This window comes from Callospermophilus lateralis, chromosome 1 (genome assembly GCF_048772815.1).
Source record: "Callospermophilus lateralis isolate mCalLat2 chromosome 1, mCalLat2.hap1, whole genome shotgun sequence".
Lineage (NCBI taxonomy): Eukaryota > Metazoa > Chordata > Mammalia > Rodentia > Sciuridae > Callospermophilus > Callospermophilus lateralis.
Window position 1 is genome coordinate 69,911,279 of NC_135305.1, and position 21,028 is coordinate 69,932,306.

The 21,028-nt window shown below is 34.7% G+C and overlaps 1 protein-coding gene and 1 non-coding gene across 2 annotated transcripts in view; one reads left to right on the forward strand and one right to left on the reverse strand.

Annotated features, from left to right (window-relative positions):
* The window catches only part of Immp2l (inner mitochondrial membrane peptidase subunit 2), an 863,006-nt gene that overhangs the window by 545,392 nt on the left and 296,586 nt on the right, over window positions 1–21,028 (reverse strand). The window lies entirely within an intron of this gene.
* LOC143384510 (U6 spliceosomal RNA) lies at window positions 20,042–20,148 on the forward strand. The gene has a single exon (XR_013089350.1). It is a non-coding gene; the product is annotated as a U6 spliceosomal RNA (small nuclear RNA).

Sequence of the window (21,028 nt, forward strand, 5' to 3'; positions counted from 1 at the left end):
TTCCACTGCAATTATTTTATTAAAGCAACAAATAAACAAAAATGTCCATTTCATTTCAGAGTACCCTGACTGAAGTAATAAAAAAATTCTTAGTCCTACTAGGTTTCAACTCAAGTTCAGTATATTTTATTATTTTATATGGTGAAATGATAAATATATATGAGGCACTTAGTTATTACAAGCAACAAAATCCATGTGGTTGTTTAAGTTGTGAGCTGAACTAGCCACTTTCTCATGAAACATCATTAATACTTGAAGGAACAGCTGATTATTCAAACTTGGGTTTTTGGCAGACATTTTTGCAATAAACGCTTCAAGGAAAACAACTGACAGTATCATTGCCAATGATAAAATTAAAGCTTTCTAGAAAAAAAAATCAGAAGTACAGGAAACTAGTATCTGTTACTATGACAATTAAAACTTATAAGTGACTTTGTAACAGCTTCCTAATACAATGACTTGTCTTATGTCATCACTGGTGACATTAACAAATGGGATTGGTTCATACTGTACTAGGAAATGTATCAATATGTGGGAAATCTATGTAACTCAAAGAATCAGTATCTTCTAAATGGCCAATATATGACATTATGATATCATGCATGGGTAAAGGATTTATTCAAAGTATAAGATAGCTAGGTATGGTGATATACACTTATAATCCCAGGGAGTTAGGAGGCTGAAGCAGGAGGATCCTGAGTTTGAGGCCAGCCTCAACAACTTAGTAAGACCCTCAACACCTTAATGAGACCCTAACTCAAGACAAATAATAAAAAGGGCTGGAGATGTATGTCACTGGTCAAGTGCCCCTGGGTTTGATCCCCAGTATCAAAAAACATACAAAATAGACCAATAGATTTTAAAGACTCAATGTATAATTTCATTTTACAGTAACATAATTCTAGCTAATTGGAAAGTAAAATAAGGAAGAACTTTTAACTGTGCCAACACCAAAATTTAGATTATGAACTTTGGGGCTTTTTTTTTTTTTTTTTTTTTTTTTTTAGAAAAAGGCATTCTCAAACAGGATATTTTTGAGTCCACAACAATTGTAACACTCTTCTGGAACAACATAATGTGATAGAAGGAAGAGAACCACAGAGGAAACATGAGCAAGTTTATGGGGCAAGATGATAATCAATGGAGAAGATAGGAAATGCCAGTAGAATAGAGAGGTGTCTAGGGGATTGGCATCCCTGATGAAATGGGATATTATACAGAGAAAGAATGTAATGGATGAGAGAAGAACAAATACCAAGAAAATGCTAAGGTAGAAAAATGAGGTGGGGGGAATTTAGGCACACTGCCTTCAGTGGTACCGGTCATCATCCTGTGGCACTGGTAACAGAATACAGCACTACCCCACACCACCGCTTGTAAACAGCCACTCAGCACTCCATTTATACCAATACACACTATTCCATTACCACTGCTTTATTATCCTCTTCCTTTTCTCTATATTTCAGTTCCTCACCAAATCACTGCTCTAAGAGACCACAAATTTCTGTCTCCAGCCATCACTTGTTCTGAAAAATCAATAAGCAAAGAAGGCAGTAGGATATATTACAAAGTATCCCCCTATGTTCTTTTAGGCTTAGATTGTAAGGGCCAGTTACTTTTATAGAACCCAAGAGGAAACCCTTGTCACAGGAACTAGTTCTGTATGAAACCATATCTACCTAAAACTGCCTTTGCCACTTCCGAAGGACAATGTTAAAAAGGGATAGCAAGGAATATATATATATATATATATATATATATATATATATATATATATATATGCCTATCAAAAGTCAGTGCCTATAAAGACAAAAACGGAGTAGAAACATTTAATAAAGCTGCTGTCATATTCTGTATAAGCCAGCAACAAATCACCTCTAATACTGCAGGTATGCAATAAACATGTAAGCATTAGTTCAGTACAGTTATCAAAGGTATATTTATCAAATATAATTATCTTCTTATGTTTAAACACTTATCAATATTCTTAATATTTTTATAAACAGAATTCCACCATCTATCAAATTTTAAAATAATACAATACATTATAGCCTATTTTAAAGTTAATCTTAATCCAGAGGTGTATTTATAACATTTCAAGTAAATCGATATCTTTGAATGATATTTGAAATTTTTCTGCTATCAATCTTTTGTCTCTTTAGTTGTATTTGATAGAGAACCTAACACGACATAACTTTTTTAACAGCATGTAGAGATTTCTGAATTGCTTCCATTGAAACCTAGCCCCAGGCCACTGAAAACTATCAGAAATAATGTCAGACTTCAGAAAGGCTTATCAGGAATTCCCTCATTAAGAGGTTATCTGCTGTTGAATATTTTTATCTTCATGCTGGGAAAAATAAAACTTTCTGCAACACAAAATAATTCTCTTCTTTGAAATCCAAGGGAAAGTACCATCCTCCACAATTCCAGTATATAAATGAAAGAAACAGACCTAAAAAGCTATCAGTTTGGGGACAGGAGCACTCAGGATATGTGGTGGAATGAAACGTGTGTAGAATGGGAGTACTTAACTTGATGAAGCCAACACTACTTCTATCCATTTGAATCAAGAGATTAGGTTAAAAAACCAAAATGATCCTTACAAGAAAAAAATTTCATTTATTAAAAAAATACCAAAAGTTCTTAAATTTGGAATTATCTCCCCCAACCCAGGAAATACTGGAATCCAAGCACAAGAACCATAGTAACTACCTGATGGTCCTTGAGACCAGATGGCCAAGGCCAACACAATCCATTTATCAGCTCTTTCAAGTATGTGTTGGAAGCAGAGGAGGACTAGGGAACAAGTTCATAAAAATATTTGTCCCGAAAAACTGACCACATTCTGGAGAAATTCTCTGAGTTCTGCATAAGATTTCTTCTGTTAGGCAACAATAGCATTTGTGCCACTGAAACTTTGTCCAAAATGCACCAGTATTCTATAGTTTCTTGCAGAAGGAAGAACTATGATTAAACACAGCCTTTGTTCTTAGAAATATCAATTTTAAGAGATGTAACAAGGGTCCTCAACCCTCTTAGGTGAAAGCTATTTTAATATGTTGTTAAAAATAATATATGTAAAAATAAAGGATAATATAATTTATACCCTTTCTTGAAAGGTGTTTCCTTTTGAGAAAGATAATTCTAGCAATACTACTTTTTTTAACCACCTGCTATTAATGTAATAGTAACCATACTAACAATGTACCACTCTGCTAATAATCTGAAACCCTTAAGTACTTCTACTCAGTCATCTTTGTTACAAAGTAACTCTATCTACAATGATTACACATACATTCTAATGGGAACACTAATAATTCTTAAAAATCACATTTACAGTACTTTTTTAAAAAAAACTACTGATTTAAAAATCCTTAGTTTTCTTTTCAAATGAAATACTGAGACTATTTTTAAAAAAATTAACAACTACTCAACCATGGGACAGAAACCTAAGACACTTATTAGCTCAGTGTATGAAAATCACAGAAAGGTGATTAAGATAACTCCCTCCTCTTACAATCAAGATCCCCCATGGTGTCCAGAAAGAATGTGCTACAGCTATTTCAAATGTGATCAAACTACCTCACTCTATCCCCATATTCCACCATCTACTTCCACCTTTCTAGGATAGTATGTGGTACAAGTGTTCAACTTATTGGGAATAATGCCAACAAATTGGAATTAGTGAAGAATTTCCAGGAAATTATTGAATACACTGAAATATTCCATTAGTATACACAGGCTTGTCCATTTTAAAGACAAATGTTTGGTAAAGTTCAATTAGAAGCATCCTTTCATTCTTTATGGAAAATGATTCTAAACTCTGTCTAAATACCTAGAAAATGTTATTTAGAGAAATGCTCAGAAAAAGTCCAAGCATAAAGAACTGAAGATTATGTAAGCTTTGGTAAAACTCTCTGTGCTACATTTTCTCAGCTCTTAGACATAATTCAAAAAAAGACCCTGGACAGTATGGCATGGGCTAGCATACGGTTTATTTTCAGCTTTATGTAACAACAGGGATTTGCAAGCTTTCAGAAATTCCCAACTATACCCACAGAAGATCTCTTTGGACTTAACTAAATAGAAAACAAACAATAATGAGTTGCTGGGGTGACAGGGTCTTTATTTGTTACGATGGCATAGAAAAAGAAATGTGTACCTAGGGCATTTGTTTTAATCATGAAAATGGAGCTGCTAGTATTAGCATTCTTCATCACTGGATTATTTCTACAACCAGCTTAATTAATCTGAAGGACAGCTTCTTGTCTTGTAAATAATCCATTTCTTCAGTTAACAAGTACCTGTTGAGGTCTGATATGAACTCAAATATTAGAAAGGTCTGCTGCCCCTAGACTACATAGGAATTTGAGGACTAAAGAGATTTAAAAGAGAGGAAATACAGAAGGCAGAGGAACAAGATTAAATACTTATTTTAACCTTATTTTTAAGACAGTTTTGATGATAGCATTAATAAATTCTAAAGGTTTGTATAAGTCAAAAAATTAAATAATTAAACATGATATTTATCTTGTATCTTGAAAGAAAATAAATATGTGACAATGCTGGTTCTGTTTTACAGGAATCTTTAGGCTAAAGTGGTAGTATATTCACTTAATGTTCACTTAATCATATTTTTTTTCACAAATATTTATTGACCGCCATGAAAGTTTTAGGTCCTATGACATGTTCTGAAGATTTAGTAATGCTATAACACCTGCGCTCATAGACCTTTAAATTTAATGAATAGGCATGAGACAATGAGAAAGAGTAACCACACCCTAACATTAACAAGTATGTAATTACAAACTAACATGTGATCTCAAGGAAGGAAGTTCTAAGAAACCTGCCTTTGGCTTGTGGTTACTGAGGAAAGGGGATAGAGAAAAAGTTCTTTGAAAATGATATTGCTGGGGTTGAGAACTAAATAATGGGTCTAAGTTAACGAAGAGGGAGTGAGATCTGACAAAGGCAACAAAATGTGCAGAAGCCTTATGGTATGTGTAGGATAACATTATAGTTTGGATCCTGAATGATCCCCAAAGGTCCATGTATTAAGGCCTGGCCCCTAGCCTGTGATGCTACTGAGAAGAGGTGGAACCTTTTAGGTGTGGTATAGAAGAAGGAAGTTAGGTCATTGCAGGTGTGCTGTTGAAGGGAACCCCTGAACCTTTTTTCTCTCTTTCTTGCTTCCTGGCCACCATGAGGGGAGCTGCTTCCTTAGTCCTGTGTTCTCATTATGATGTACTGTGCCATACAGGCCCAAAAGCAACAAGTCAAGCCACCATGAACTGAAACCTCTAAGACTACAGGCAAAAAATAAGCCTTTCCTCCTTTTAATTTTCTCACATATATTGTCACAGCAACACAAAGTTAACTACCACAGTTTTATGGTTTCGATATGTGGTGTCTTCCAAAAGCTCATGGGTAAGACAATGAAAGAAGGTTCAGAGGTTAAAGGACTAGATTATAAAAACTACAACCTAATCAGTGGCTTAATCAACTTGAATAATTAAGTGGGTAGTACCTATAGGGTGTGGCTGGAGGAAGTAGGCCACTGGGACCTTATATTTTGTCTGTGATAAGTGGAGTGCACATCCTCCCCACCCCACCCACCCCCACCCCGCCCTTCCTGGTTATCATATCCTGAGCTGCTTTCCTCTACCATGCTCTTTTGTCTGATGTTCTACCTCACCTCAGACTCGGAGCTATGGAGTTTTGAGTGACCATGAACTGGTCTTCTGGAGCTGTGAATCAAAATAAACCTTTCCTCCTCTAAGTTGTTCTTGTCAGATCACAAAGGTAAAAATGCTTATATACACACTTATGGGCAAGGTGGAAGAGGGGAGGAGGTCAAGAAATGATCAATAAAAAAGAACACCCAATGAAGCCAAAATGTAGACAATAAAATGGGAGATATTTTCAGATGAATCTGAAAAGGACATCCCACCTGAAGTCCTTATATGGCAAAGACACTTCATGAGACTGTCAGTGGTCATATGAGTAGATTCAGTATTAGTAGAGTTGTAGTTATACTGTTGGTAAGCGAAATTTCTATGTAAGTTAGAAAAATGTTATTGGGCTAGGAAGAAATAGAAGAGACTGAAAGTAGGCAAGCCTTCAGATGAAGTCAAACCATACATGGACTGAGAAGCATGCAAGATTCAAGTGATTTCCCCAAGGTCTACACACTGTCATCAAGTCTCGGGCCACATAAAGTAAATCCAACTCTAAAGCTCCCAAATTAAGCAAGAGCAATGTTACTTAACAAGCAGAGAAAAGAGGTGAAAGAATGAAGTACTCAAGCAAAAGGGAATTTCAAGTTGCTTTGAGCAACAAAACCATTTTCAAGAAATAGGATCTCAAAGAGAATTTCAAGGAGTTAGTTTAACAAATAAATGCAACTAGAATCTGTAACAATAATGTAGGTTTTAATTTGAGATAATGAAATACAAAGGAATCCTGTGAGTTGCAAATGAAAAATGCTTGCTCCCAACAGCTCATTTAGACTAAAATATTTAAGACATATTGTTAGTTCAAGGATCACACTGTTCCACTAAGCCAACGGTAGTATGTCTTGTCTTTCATTTCACTTTAGTAAATGAAAATAAGTAATCTTGAAAAAGAGAGGGTTGCAAAATGGCATTTCAATAAAGGAAGAATGGAAATTGAACCCTACCTGGTTATTTTTTTTTTAAAGAATGTTGTCAATAAATACTGATTTAATAGAGATACTCTGAAAAGACTTTAATCAACAATATACTCAATATTTGAACCCAGATAAACAAGTAAATGTGTACGTGTATATATACACATTTATACACACACACACACACACACACACACACACAAAGGAAAATATCTATAATATTGAAACCAAGAATTATTCAAATATTCTATCAGCAATCAGTTTACTGGGTCTATCTCTGCACATACTTAATAAGTGACAAAATGTCACACAGATTTTTTTTTTATTTTTCAAATGGCTGAGGTAAATTATTCCAATATTTTATATTATTATATGTTTCCTACTACTATAGTTAATGCAGGAGTGCTTAATGAACTTTACTTCATACTTTCTAAAACATGGAAATAACCAAACAGCAAAAGCTTATTTTGCTCAAACTTAGTCTTCAGTCCTAACCACCACAAATCTTTGATTCTTCCAAACCACCCAGCTTTCCCTCATCTAAGTATTTGTAAAGGCTTTCCTCCAAATATTTACCAATAAAAACAACTCCTAATCACCATCAGCTCTTGCTGAATACTATCTCCCCAGAGAGACGGCTCACTTGGCTCATTCTAAAGTAGGCTGCAACATCCCTCGTAATGCATCCTTTTTTCCCCTCATACCAGTTGTCAACTTCGTATGCTTATTTTTTTAATCTGTCTTTCCCAACACAGCAAAAGTCCCATGAGGGAAAATATTCATGTCTATTTATCCACCAGGAACAACACATATTGTAGGAGCTTAGTAAATATTTGTTCACTGGAAGAGAATGATGACATGAGTCATGAATGATGACTGAGTAGTTGAAGTAAAATAAAGACAGAAAACCATGAGTAAATATGTATTATAATCTTTTTTCTCTCTTTTTAAATTTTTAATTGATTTTTAAAAAATAAATGACAGCAGAATGCATTACATTGGGAATATACTTTATATACAACCAGAGATATGAAAAATTGTACTGTATATATGTGTATTATAATCTTTATAAAAAGGTGTAAGTGTAGGCACTCCAAAAATAACCAACACACTCTTCTGAGGGTTTCTCAAGGAATATTATATGATACAACTGTCAAGTATAATAATTTTTTCTATATGGAATACTGCCAAATTGTAGTGTACTATCAAGGAAGTCAATCTGAATTTATCTAGCAAGTCAATATTAACCCTAAGATAGTTCTCAAAAGTGTTTTAGAAAACATTTCTCAAAAATAAAAACTATACCAAACAAAATTATTTTCACATACACAATCAGTATCACAAATGAGAAAAAGAAATGACACATCCACATCAATGTTTATAACAGCCTGACTCACAATAGCTAAACTATGGAACCAAGGTAGGTACCCTTTAATAGATGAGTGGATAAGGAAAATGTGGTATATATACACAATGGAATATTACTCAGTCTTAAAGAAGAATAAAATTATGGCATTTGCTGGTGAATAGATGGAGCTGGAGAATATCATGCGAAGTAAAATAAGCCAATGTCAAAAAATCCATATGTGTATGCGAATTCACAATAAAGAGTACAGGTAGAGAAGAATAGAGGTACTTTGGATTAAAAAAAGGGAAATTAAGGGAATGGGAATAGGAAAGATAATAACATGAATCAGATATTACTATCGTATATGCATAATAATTGTATAACCAATGACATTCTACATCATGTATAACCAGAAGAAGAATTATACTTAATCCAACATGGCGGCGGGCAGAGAGGCTGCGCTTTTAATGCACTCCCAGTGATGGGGTCATAAAGTGGCAAGGATAACTCTTGGATTCTACCAACGGAGATTCTCCTAGCAAAATTCCACTGAAGAGAGACCGCCTAGGAGCTTCTAGGATTTTTTTGAAGCGTCTGTGTGACCCGGACAAGCGGGACCCTGCCAGAGACGCGGAGTTCCAAATCCACCAGCCACAGTCCGCGCACCGCGGGCACAGCTGCAGATCCGTCCACCCGCCCGCAGCCAAAGTGACTGGGTCCTGCTAGACGCCGAGACACAGCTTGGCAGGAAGAAGTCTTTAGCCAAGCCTCCACAAGCCAAGAGCTGAGGCGAACAGGGCCGGACCAGTCCCACCCCTCCCCTCGGACACTTTGGCAAGGAGCCTGGGGACCGCCATAGCAGAGAGGTGACGTCATCGGAGTTCGGCTGGTGGAATTCCTTCCCAGCAGAATCCACTTTAGCAGGTGCGTGACTTCCCATACTGATACAAGCAGCCAGGAAACTTCATTGACTTCTCGGGGTCGTGTCCATAGGGAAGCAGAGGGGATCCCAGACCCCCAGCCCCATATATCACCAGCGGTGAACCCCAAGGTCTTAGCTGCCAGTTTACCACAGCACTGGGGCTTAAAAGGCACACACGGTAGGGCTGCAAGTGTAACTAGATCTCGGAGGAGTCACTTCTTGGGAACAGGACCTGGCTGGCAGGCTGGCAGGAGGAAGGGGGTTAAGAGCTGGAGAAGTGAAATGGCTCTGGACTGACAAGTCTGAGAGACCCCCAGAGACGCCCTACAGAGATAGCTCTCGGCAGGTAGAGAGCAGACGCTCCGCTTGGAGGGCACAGTACCGCCTACTGGAAGAGAGGAAGGTGGATCTCTAAGACTTTAATTTTGTTGTTGTTGTTGTTGTTGCTGTTGTCAATATTTTTTTTCTCTCCTTCTTCTCTCCCTGTTCCTTTCTCCCCTTTTCCTTCTCTCTTTCTATCCCATTTCAAGTTTTATTGTTCTTTTCATTCCCCTCTAATCTATCTCTCCCTCTATCCTTTTTTCTTTTTAACAGCACCTTCATTCCCCTAACCCCCAACTCTCATCCCAAGCATTACATCTTCCATTGCGTGTAATTGTCTAAATGCAAATAGGTGAATGTCTCAAGGCTGTCTATAAGACTCCTAAATACCTAGCTACTACCAACACCCTGATCCAATTGCCTGGTAGTATCCACCTTCAGTGGAGCTATCTTCTAAAGTAGCCAAGACATACTAACCATCGTACCACCAGAGCACCCAACCTAAACATATAGTCCTAAGAACAAACAGCAAAACATATGCATACAGAACCTAGAAGCCTTATATGAATTGAATGAATCAGCTTTAAAGTAAAACGAAGCCCAACATTTCTAGGCATAATCTCCCACCACAAAAGAGAGACAACAGAGATATACAAAGCCAAAACAAATGTATAGGAGAAAGCAGTTACTAAGCAAACAGAGCTGGAAAGCAACATGAACAATATGAAAAAACAAGGGAAAAAAGGGTTACAAACAATGCAGGACAACCTAAATATACAGGAGGACCTAGAAGAATCGGAAACATGGACAGGGAAAGAAATCAAGGCATACCTAATTCAGATGGAACAGAATATTAGAGAAGACATGAGACAGCAAATCCAAGCATTGAAAGTATATTTTGAAGAGGAACTAACCACACAAATTCAATCCGCAAAGAATGAGCTTTATCAGGAGATAGAGATGTTAAAAAAAAATCAAGCTGCAATCATAGAAATGCAAGAAACCATAAATCAGATTAAAAGCGCTAATGAGAATATTACAAACAGACTAGATCAAGTAGAAGTCAGAACATCAGATAATGAAGACAAAGTTTAACAAATTGAAAAGAATATAGTCAACACGGAAAAGATGCTGAAATCTCATGAGCAATCCAAGAGATATGGGATCTCATCAAAAGACCAAATTTGAGAGTCATTGGGATAGAAAAAGGCACAGAGAATCAGTACAAAGGAATGCATAGCTTACTAAATGAGATAATACTAGAAAACTTCCTAGAGATGAAAGATGGAATGGATTGCCAAATCCTGGAAGCTTACAGGACCCCAAACATCCAAAACCATAATAGACCAACTCCAAGACACATAATTATGAAGATAGCTAACATACAGGACAAGGAGAGAATACTAAAAGCGATGAGAGAAAGGAGGCAGATTACATTTAGGGGTGAACCAATTAGGTTAACGACTGATTTTTCATCACAGAATTTGAAAGCGAGAAGATCCTGGAACAACGTATTTCAAACACTGAAAAATAATGGATTCCAACCAAGAATACTGTATCCAGCAAAACTAAGCTTCAGATTTGACAATGAAATTAAAATATTTCACGATAAACAAAAGCTAAAAGAATTCGCAGCTAGAAAACCAGCACTGCAAAGCATGTTGAGCAAAATATTACAAGAAGAGGAATTGAAAAATAGCGCCCAAAACTAACAGTGGGAGGTATCTCAGTAAAGGGGGAGAAAAAATAACCAAAGAGGGAAAACTAACCAATCTAAAATAAATAAATAAATAAACATGACTGGAAGTACAAACCATATTTCAATTGTAACCTTAAATGTTAATGGCTTAAATTCACCAATCAAGAGACATAGGCTACTAACCTGGATTAAAAAAACAAATCCAACAATATGCTGCCTTCAGGAGACTCACATGATAGGAAAAGACATACACAGACTGAAGGTGAAAGGTTGGGAAAAATCATACCACTCACATGGCCCTCGGAAGCAAGCAGGAGTGGCCATTCTCATATCGAATAAAGTCAACTTCAAACCTAAGGTAATCAAAAGGGATAAAGAAGGACACTATATACTGTTAAAAGGAACCATCCACCATCAAGACATAACAATTATCAATTTGTATGCACCAAACAATGGTGCTGCAACGTTCATAAAACAAACTCTCCTCAAGTTCAAGAGTAAAATAGACCACAACACAATAATTATGGGGGACTTCAACACACCACTCTCGCCGTTGGACAGATCCTTTAGACAAAAGCTGAACAAAGAAACTATAAAACTCAATAACGCAATCAATAACCTAGACTTAACTAATATATATAGAATATATCAACCGTCATCAAGTGGATACACATTCTTCTCAACAGCACATGGATCCTACTCAAAGATAGACCATATATTATGCCATAGGGCGACTCTCAGTAAATATAAAGGTGTGGAGATAATATCATGCACCATATCTGACCATAATGGAATGAAACTGGAAATCAATGATAAAAGAAGGAAGGAAAAATCCTGCATCACCTGGAAAATAAACAATATGTTACTGAATGATCAATGGGTTACAGAAGATATAAAGGAGGAAATCAAAAAATTCCTAGAGATAAACGACAATACAGACACAACATACCGGAATCTATGGGACACAATGAAAGCAGTTTTAAGAGGGAAATTCATTTCCTGGAGTTCATTCCTCAAAAAAAGAAAAAACCAACAAATAAATGAACTCACACTACATCTTAAAACCTTAGAAAACGAAGAACAAAACAACAGCAAATATAGCAGAAGACAAGAAATAATTAAAATCAGAGCAGAAATCAATGAAATTGAAACAAAAAAAAAATTGAAAAAATTGATAAAACTAAAAGTTGGTTCTTTGAAAAAATAAATAAGATCGACAGACCCTTAGCCATGTTAACGAAGAGAAGAAGAGAGAGAACGCAAATTACTAACATACAGGATGAAAAAGGCAATATCACAACAGACACTACAGAAATACAGAAGATAATTAAAAAGTATTTTGAAACCCTATATTCCAATAAAATAGAAGATAGTGAAGATATCGATAAATTTCTTAAGTCATATGATCTGCCCAGATTGAGTCAGGAAGACACACACAATTTAAACAGACCAATAACTAAAGAAGAAATTGAAGAGGCCATCAAAAGACTACCAACTAAGAAAAGCCCGGGACCAGATGGGTATACAGCAGAGTTTTACAAAACCTTCAAAGAAGAATTAATACCAATACTTTTCAAGCTATTTCAAGAAATAGAAAAAGAAGGAGCTCTTCCAAATTCATTCTATGAGGCCAACATAACCCTGACCCCAAAACCAGACAAAGACACTTCAAAGAAAGAAAACTATACACCAATATCTCTAATGAACTTAGATGCAAAAATTCTCAATAAAATCCTGGCGAATCGAATGCAAAAGCATATCAAAAAAAATTGTGCACCATGATCAAGTAGGATTCATCCCTGGGATGCAAGGCTGGTTCAATATAGGGAAATCAATAAATGTTATTCACCACATCAATAGACTTAAAGATAAGAACCATATGATCATCTCGATAGATGCAGAAAAAGCATTTGACAAAGTACAGCATCCCTTTATGTTCAAAACACTAGAAAAACTAGGGATAACAGCAACTTACCTCAACATTGTAAAAGCTATATATGCTAAGCCTCAGGCTAACATCATTCTAAATGGAGAAAAACTGAAGGCATTCCCTCTAAAATCTGGAACTAGACAGGGATGCCCTCTCTCACCACTTCTATTCAATTTAGGTCTTGAAATACTAGCCAGAGCAATTAGACAGACAAAAGAAATTAAAGGCATAAAAATAGGAAAAGAAGAACTTAAATTATCGCTATTTGCGGATGACATGATAATATACTTAACAGACCCAAAAGGGTCTACAAAGAAACTGCTAGAGTTGATAAATGAATTCAGCAAAGTGGCAGGATATAAAATCAACACGCATAAATCAAAGGCATTCCTGTATATCAGCAACAAAACTTCTGAAATGGAAATGAGGAAAACCATTCCATTCACAATATCCTCAAAAAAAATAAAATACTTGGGAATCAACCTAACAAAAGAAGTGAAAGATTTATACAATGAAAACTATAGAACCCTAAAGAGAGAGATAGAAGAAGATCTTAGAAGATGGAAAAATGTACCCTGTTCATGGATAGGCAGAACTAACATTATCAAAATGGCGATATTACCCAAAGTTCTCTACAGGTTTAATGCGATGCCAATCAAAATCCCAACGGCATTTCTTGTAGAAATAGATAAAGCAATCATGAAATTCATATGGAATAACAAAAGACCCAAGAATAGCAAAAACAATTCTAAGCAGGAAGTGTGAATCTGGAGGTATAGCGATACCAGAGTTCAAACTGTACTACAAAGCAATAGTAACAAAAACAGCGTGGTACTGGTACCAAAACAGGCAGGTGGATCAATGGTACAGAATAGAGGACACAGAAACCAATCCACAAAATTACAACTTTCTTATATTTGATAAAGGAGCTAAAAACATGCAATGGAGGAAGGATAGCATCTTCAACAAATGGTGCTGGGAAAATTGGAAATCCATATGCAACAAAATGAAACTGAATCCCTTTCTCTCGCCATGCACAAAAGTTAACTCAAAATGGATCAAGGAGCTTGATATCAAATCAGAGACCCTGCACCTGATAGAAGAAAAAGTTGGCTCCGATCTACATATTGTGGGGTCAGGCTCCAAATTCCTTAATAGGACGCCCATAGCCCAAGAGTTAATAACAAGAATAAACAAATGGGACTTACTTAAACTAAAAAGTTTTTTCTCAGCAAGAGAAACAATAAGAGAAGTAAATAGGGAGCCTACATCCTGGGAACAAATCTTTACTCCTCACACTTCAGATAGAGCCCTAATTTCCAGAATATACAAAGAACTCAAAAAATTAAACAATAAGATAACAAATAACCCAATCAACAAATGGGCCAAGGACCTGAACAGACACTTCTCAGAAGAGGACACACAATCAATCAATAAGTACATGAAAAAATGCTCACCATCTCTAGCAGTCAGAGAAATGCAAATCAAAACCACCCTAAGATACCATCTCACTCCAGTAAGATTGGCAGCCATTATGAAGTCAAACAACAATAAGTGTTGGCGAGGATGTGGGGAAAAGGGTACACTTGTACATTGCTGGTGGGACTGCAAATTGGTGCGACCAATATGGAAAGCAGTATGGAGATTCCTGGGAAAGCTGGGAATGGAACCACCATTTGACCCAGCTATCGCCCTCCTCGGACTATTCCCTGAGGACCTTAAAAGAGCATACTATAGGGATACTGCCACATCAATGATCATAGCAGCACAATTCACAATAGCTAGACTGTGGAACCAACCTAGATGCCCTTCAATAGATGAATGGATAAAAAAAAATGTGGCATCTATACACAATGGAGTATTATGCAGCACTAAAAAATGACAAAATCATGGAATTTGCAGGGAAATGGATGGCATTAGAGCAGATTATGCTAAGTGAAGCTAGCCAATCCTTAAAAAACAATGCCAAATGTCTTCTTTGATTTAAGGAGAGCAACTAAGAACTGAACAGGGGGAAAGAGCATGAGGAAAAGATTAACATTAAACTGAGACGAGTGATGGGAGGGAAAGGGAGAGAGAAGGGAAATTGCAAGGAAACGGAAGGAAACCCTCATCGTTATACGAAATCACATATATGAGGTTGTGAGGGAAAAGGGGGGGGAGGGAGAGAACGGAACAACAACAGATGAGGTAGAGAGGGAAGATGGAAGGGGAGAGGAGGGGGGATAGTAGGGGATAGGAAAGAAAGCAGAATACAACAGTCACTAATATGGCATTATGTAAACATTGTGAATGTGTAACTGATGTGATTCTGCAATTTGTATTTGGGGTAAAAATGGAAATACATAACTCACTTGAATCAAATGTATGAAAGATGAAAAACAAAAAGAACAAAAAAAAATAAAAATAATGTAAACACAAAAAAAGAAAAAAAAAGAATTATACTTCACATATGTATGTCAAAATATATTCTATTATGATATATAACTAATGACTACAAATAAAAAATTAAAATAAAATAAATGATCAATAAATGTGGAATAGATGAATAAATATTAAGTATTTACACAGCTACTTCATTCACTTTTTTAAGTGTAAATGAGTAGCATAAATTTAAACATGATAATTCAACAAAAATTATCCTTTCATAAACTTTATATAGGAGTCAGAATACAGAATTTTTGCCAGTATTTTTATACCTATGGTCCTAGGAGCACTTCATAATGTGTCAACAAACAATCTTCAGTTTAAAGAAAAAAGGTCAATAAAATGAGCAATACATCTCACAGAAATGTATACACTTTTCATAATTAATCCACCATACTGACTCATTTGCGTGGGAATTTACAAAAAGAAGGAAAGTCATTTAGTCATGTGAACTCACAATCCATAACCTACTGAGAGACCAGTACAGTGTAAAACTATATAGGCCAGTCCTCAAGTCTGCTGGGTCTGGCTCAGAAATTTTGAATTTCCTAAATCAATACATTTATTTATTATTTATGTTAGCCCACCTTAAATTAGATTTTCCAACTTTTAAATGAAAAGAAAACAGACCAACAGCAAATACTAAGAAGTTCTAAACCACTCTTCTCACTTGTAGTCATCAGTTACTCCTCCATTACATACTACAGAATAACTTCAGAATGACAGATCACAACTGGAAAATAGGATTAGGTCATTCACTCTATAGTATATCCCCATATATAATAGGAAATCTAAACTCTATAAACTTATCCATATTACCTTTACATGCCCACCCATTACTTCCAATTCATACCCCTGTGTAAGTCAACAATTTTGAATATTTACATTTTCTATGAGCCTAGAATTTCCTTCTCAACTCCTTGGGAAAGGAGTTCCCTTACCAGCTAATCCTAATAGAGCTTTGCTGTGCTTTAAAAGCATTATGCTTATAACTCAATCATAGAACATAATTCACTCTACTGCAACTTCTGTCTTGCCAGGCAGCAAACCACTCCCAGTAGGATAACCAACTTCACGACAAAAATCTCTCTTATTTCTCTATTCCCGTTGAAAATACTGAACGTTATCTAATGATCAGTAACTGCTAGATGAAAGTACTTATTATATACTAAAAATAAATTTCATTAAATGAAGACAAATAAGTTAACCAATGGGGTTTTTAATTTTTTTTTTCAACTGTAGTTGGACACAATACCTTTATTAATTTGTTTATTTGTTTTTATGTGGTGCTGAGGATCAAATCCAGTGCCTCGCACATGTTAGGCGAGTGAGTACTCTACCACTGAGCCCACAATCCCAGGCCCAAGTTAGCCAATTTTTAAAATAAGTATTTTCCTTATATAATAATAAGAAATATAAACTCTAATGTTTAAAGCAAAGCTTATCATTCTAAATAATTGGTCTTGTGTACTTGCTTTGCTGATTTGTATGTAAAAAGAAAATGTGATTGCATTTTAAAATTCCAAATTTTTAAAATGTGATCTCATTTTAAAAATTCCAAATCAAATACCTTAAAATCTCCTTTGTAATAGCATTTGATCCAAAATCCTCTCCCATATTCAAACAAAATCAGAATTTGGGGAAATAAGCAAATGAAATCAGAGGTATTTGATCAATTCAATTTATGATCATTTCACTGAGATGACTAAGAAAAAAAATTACAAATAATTATTTTATTCAGGATGTAAAAAATGTTTCCAAAATGTGAATTTTACACTTGAAAAATAAAGATTCATAAAAATATGTTTGATCAGTGTCAGATCAAACATTTATTGATGTTTAGTGCCAGCACTGATAGCATGAACTTAGATAACAGAAGACGGTTCTTCTAAAATCCATATTCAACTTCTATGAAATAGATTAAAAAGTAACCAGCCAATATTCTGACTATTTGACATAATTAGAAAATAATGCCTAATAAAGTTTAAATGTTAAAATTCAGGAATTCCCAATATAGCATATAATTTTTACACATCAATTGCTTTGCAGCACCATATTGAAAATTAAATATTATGCTTACTCAGTAACTAAAATTTTCCTCCATAGGCAGAATTATTTGGGGAAACTAAGAAGGATAAATTATCCACTAATTAGTGACTTTAATATAGTAGTATTGGAGTACTCATATAATTAGTGCTATAAATTTCCAAGTATTGCTTTATTTACATTCAACAAATTATGATGTGTTTTCATTTTCATTCAATTCAAAATATTTTCTTCATGTGTTCCTGATTTCTTCTTTAACATGAGTAATTTATAGAAGTATTATTTCATTTTCAAATATATTGGAATTTTCAAGGCATTTGTTATCGATTCCTAATTCAATTCCATTAAACTGCAAAAGTATGTTGGTATGATGCACAACCTTTTTATTATATTGGGTCTTATTTTACATCCAGAATATAGTTGGTCCTGGTAATTTCCTATGTGCTTGAAAAGAATATGTTTTCTACTGTGTTGGATGGAGTATTATGTAAATGTCAGTTATACCATATAAAAAACGTTCAAATCTTCCATATGCTTATTGATATATGGAAATTTTACCATCTCCAGTGCACTTTCTTCCTTTCTATAGTCTGTTTCCATCTGATATAATTTTTCTTTTGTCTGAGTACTTTTTTTAAACATTTCATTCACCACAGCATGCCAGTGATTAATTGCTTCAACTTTACTATGCATAAGCAAGTTTTCATTTTATCTTTATTTTGGAAAGATAATTTCACATTGGTAGTTTCTCTGTTTTAATACTTTTATTAATAGCTTTATTTTATTCATTGATATTTATGTGGTGCTGAAGATTGAACCCAGAGCCTCACACTAGGCAAGCACTCTACCACTGAGCCACAACCCAGCCCCTCTCTTTTAATACTTTAAAAATGTTATTTCCTTGTATCTGTATTGTATTATTCCCAGTTAAAAAAAAATCTCTTGCCATCCTTGTTTCTCTTTACTTTATATGTCTCTTATCTGAATTTTTAAAGTATTCTCCTTATCAGCGGTATTAAGCAATTTGATTATGAAATACCTTGCTATCATTTTCTTGGCCTCTGAGTTTGTTGGATCTGAGTTTATAGTTTTTAATTATTTTTTCTCTCTTTCCCACTATTTTTTGAAATATATATGTCTTAACTCATCTTTCTCTTCTTCCTCCTCCTCCACTTACACTTCAATTATACATATATTGAGCCGCTGGAAATTGTCTCACATATCACTGATATACTTTTCACTAATTTTTCTCTCTGTGGTTCATTTGGGTAATTTCTATAAATAACTATACTGTCCAGCTTTTGATCTTTTCTTATGGAGTGTACACTGCTTTATACCCATGAACTTTTCAGCTTAGACACTATGTTATTTATCTCTAGAAGTTACATTTGTATATTTTTCATATCTTTAATATTTATACTTAGTATATTTAATCTTTACTTTCTTGAACAGATTAAAAGGTAATAGGAACTCTTTTGATACACCTATCATTAGTATGTACTACTTCTATAATTTGTGTCATTTCTAGACATTTTTGTTTGTTTTGTTAGTTTTCTACTCATTTTGAATCATGGTTTCCTGTGTATTTACATAACTAGTAATTTTTGTTAGATTTTAAACATTATGAACTTAACCTTCTGAAGAACTAGATATTCTTGTGTTCTTAGCATTCCTAAGCTTTGTTTGGAAAATAGTCAAGTTACTTGGCAACAGTTACTCATATAGAAGTTTGCTTTCAAGCTTTATTAGAAAGAACTGAAGCAACTTCAAATCTAGGCCTGAATTTGTTTCATTGCTAGGGCAGTGGTCTGACTATGAAAGGACTTTATTAATTATGAAGGTTTTCCATTTTCTGGCTGATATAAACACAAATTATTCTGTGAATTCTGAGGATTCCCTGTGTTCCTTTTGAGATAATTAAGGTGTCAGCCATCTATAGTTTCCTGATGTGCTGATTGATACACAGCAAAAGTATCTAAGGTAATGTCTTTAAATCTTTATAGTTTTTGTTTCTATATCTTTCTCTAAATCTTCTACTCTGTCCTGCAAACTTTAACTACCAGACCTCCCCAGACTCCCAATTCAGTTATGTGAACCATGGGAAGCTGCTAAGTTTCACATGGGTTTTCTTTCCTGTGCCAAGGACTGGAAAATCTCTATTGGCAGTAAGCTGGCACAATTATAGGGCTTAGTTCATTTTTCTATTCTTAAGTAATCACAGTTTTAGCTGCAATTTATCAAATGTGTGAAAACTAATCTTTCACATGTGTACTTGTTCATTTTACTTATTTTGAGGCAGAAATATAAATCTAGTCCATGTAATTCCATCTAGGCTGAAATATTCTAATACAATTAAATGGACATGTCTCTGGTCATAGAAAATAAGAATCTACAACACCGAAGTTTCTAAAAGAATTTATAAAAATTTAAAAACAGACAAAGGAAAGAAGATATAATTCACAAAATAAGAAAAAAATCTTATTTGAAGAATTTAATATTTCTATACCCAAGAACAATGTCTGCCACATAGTGCTCCTAAAATAAATGATAAGTATTGAGTGAATATACCTTAAAAGTACATCATAGTTTCTTATTTTGATACTATTCAAAATTAGAAAGGGTAACTCATTTAAAGAAATTGGAAAAAAAAAAAAAAAAAACCAATGCTAACCTAAGCCTTAAAAACTGAATAATCTGTGCTCATTTCAGTAGCACATATACTAAAATTGGATTAATACAAAGAAGATATGCATGGCCTCTGAACAAGGATGACACACAAATTCGTGAGGAATTCCATACTTTTTTTTAGAAACTGATATCTTTTTTTTTATGTTTTTCTTGCTTTTTTTATTTTTTAAATTAATTTTTATTGTAGGTTGTTCAAAACATTACGTAGTTCTTGATATATCATATTTCACACTTTGATTCAAGTGGGATATGAACTCCCATTTTTACCCCATATACAGATTGCAGAATCACATCAGTTGCACAACCATTGATTTACATATTGCCATTCTGGTGTCTGTTGTATTCTGTTGCCTTTCCTATCCTCTACTATCCCCCGCCCTCCCCTCCCCTCTTTTCTCTCTACCCCCTCTACTGTAATTCATTTCTCCCCCTTATATTTTTCCCCCTTTCCCCTCACTTCCTCTTGTATGTAATTTTGTATACCCCTGAGGGTCTCCTTCCATTTACATGCAATTTCCCTTCTCTCTCCCTTTCCCTCCCACCTCTCATCCCTGTTTAATGTTAATCTTCTTCTCATGCTCTTCCTCCCTACTCTGTTCTTAGTTACTCTCCTTATATCAAAGAAGACATTTGGCATTTGTTTTTAAGGGATTGGCTAGCTTCACTTAGCATGATATCTTATAAAAAATCTTTCCTAAAATTATTTATTGTGACTTGTTCCAATTGACTGGAAGATTCTTTTCTTTTTCAGTTTTATGATTAACACAGCACATTCACTGATTCAATATTTTAACTTACTCTGAAGTAAGACACACAACAAAAAGATATAGAAGGAAGGTTTTAGAGTGATAATGACCCCATGGAAGGTAAAATATCAATGTGTGAAAATTATTTAAATATAAGTAAACAAATATAGTATAAATATATTTAAATAATTCATAACAGTGTGTGAAAAAGTCAAGATTTTGCAACTAGATCAAGTTTAGGTCCAAATT